This window comes from Euprymna scolopes, chromosome 44, assembly GCF_053919585.1.
Source record: "Euprymna scolopes isolate OS-2025 chromosome 44, ASM5391958v1, whole genome shotgun sequence".
NCBI classification, from domain to species: Eukaryota; Metazoa; Mollusca; class Cephalopoda; order Sepiida; family Sepiolidae; genus Euprymna; species Euprymna scolopes.
The window spans coordinates 50,735,410-50,737,909 of NC_136525.1; positions in this window are offsets into that span (position 1 = coordinate 50,735,410).

The following is a 2,500-nucleotide window of genomic DNA, read 5'->3' on the forward strand; positions in this document are numbered from 1 at the left end:
CGTTCAACACATGTAGATTCCCGAGTTCGACAAGGATTTCCCGAGTTCCAATCCTTTTCGCGGAAGCTAATTTTCTTCTTTTTTTTTCACTAAATAAAAACTGACCTTGCGTTAAACTGTCCTCGTGGGGAGGCGAGGGAATAGATACTTGCTCTATGCTAATCCACCAACGTCATATACCATAGCAGCGTCGCTAGTTTCTTTTTTCTTTCTTTCTTTTTTTTTGTGATGTCGTCATCCTGCTAGTCCAATGACTGGTATTGCCCAGCAGAGTGAGACACAAGGTGTTTTTTTTTTAATGTGAGTAAAATTTCCTTAGTGTAGACATATTTTGTTGTATCCCGGGAGTTCTGAACGGGGATATGTAATATAGAGGCGTTTAAAACAGCACCCAACTGTTATGTTTTATTTTCGGGGGTTACAAAACGGGTATATAACCAACGTGTATATGGGTGCCTTATATATATATGTATATGTATGTATGTACGTACTTATATATGTATATGTATGTATATATATGTATGTATGTATACGTATGTATATATATGTATGTATATATATGTATGTATATGTATATACATATATGTATGAATATGGGTATACATGTATGTATATGTATATATATGTATGTATACATATATACATATATATATGTATATATATATGTATGCATATATGTATATATATATGTATATGTATATATGTGTGTATATATGTATGTATGTATATATAAGTATGTATATATATAAGTATGTATATATATATATATGTATATGTGTATATATGTATGCATATGTGTATATATATGTACGTATATGCATGTATATATGTATATGTATATATATGTATGTATATATATGCGTATATATAAGTATATAGATGTATATATATGTATGTATATGTATATATATGTGTATGTCAGGTCATGTGATATGCTACTGGTACCATGTAACCCAGTACTACCTGCCTCATGCTTGCTTGGTGAGGAGGGCGGCTAGTCTGCCTGGAGGATTAAAAACACGACCTTCCAAAGGGCGAATGAACTCTTTTTCTGGGTCAACGGCCAACTAGCACCGTGTATATTTGTGTGTGTGTGTATATGTGTATTGGGGTAGAGAGGGCTCCCGTAAGCCGTGGTGAAGGCAACCTTTCTAGGAGAAGCAAATCTAAGCTGGTCTGCAGTTTAATTTGTTGCTGGCTATCTTGCTCTTGCTTGTTGCTGGATCTCAACATTTTGAACCGAGAGAGAGACTTAGCTGTCGTACAAAGCTAAGACTCTTTAACATTATATTTGTATAGATACTCCCTCAGACATTTGGGCTCATGGATTTTAAATGTCTGAGGGAGTGGCACTCGTCTGACAAGACGTTGCAATCATCATTATCATGTGTATGTATATGTGTGTGTATATATATATATATATATATATATATATATATATATATACTAGCAGTTTAGCCCGGCTTGGCGCGGGCTCGATGCACTCTTTGTATCTCTATGTGCATTAAAAAATTTGACTTAGAGTCAGAATTGGCTGAATAGTTTGCTAGAGGCCGCAAATGTTAAATCTTTTAAACTTTGACAGCTTTGCAGCCAAATTATCGGCCAAACACCGTTTAAAGTTCTAGCTCCATGTCTGAATAAACTTTATGTAAAATTTCAAGTAGAAATCGCATATTTTCTTTTACTTGAACCTGAATTTTTACCACTTAATATTAAAAAGTTTGATCCATGTCCAAGTAACCTACATCTAAAGTTTCAAGTGTTTAAACCCAAAATTGGTGGAGTAGGTTTTTAGAGTTTACAAATGTCAAATCGTTGAACTTTTGGCCCCTTGACAGCCAAATTTCTGGCTAAAAACCGATTAAAAAGATTTTCCCAAATCTCTGTAACCTTAATGTCAAATCTCCAATCCGTAGATTAAAAACTGACAGATTATTTTGGTAGGGAAATGTACACACACAGAAGATTTCACTTTTATATATAGATAAAGTAATAGGAGGTTCAAAATGGGTATATAACCAGCGTCTATATGTTTGTCTTGTCTATAAATATGATGATGATGATGATTGCAACGTCTTGTCAGACGAGTGCCACTCCCTCAGACATTTAAAATCCATGAGCCCAAATGCCTCAGGGAGTATCTATACAAAGATGATGTTACAGAGTCTTAGCTTTGTACGACAGCTAAGTCTCTCTCTCTCTCGGTTCAAAATGTTGAGATCCAGCAACAAGCAAGAGCAAGATAGCCAGCAAACAAATTCAACTGCAGACCAGCTTAATGCGTGTACTGGTCTCCCGCTTTATTGTTTTTTAAATCAGAGATTTGCTTCTCCTAGAAAGGTTGCCTTCACTACGGTTTACGGGAGCCCTCTTCATCCCAACACACAAATATACACGGTGCTAGTTAGCCGTTCACCCAGAAAAAGAGTTCATTCGCCCTTTGGAAGGTCTTGTTTTTAATCCTCCAGGGAGACTAGCCGCCCTCCTCACCAAACAA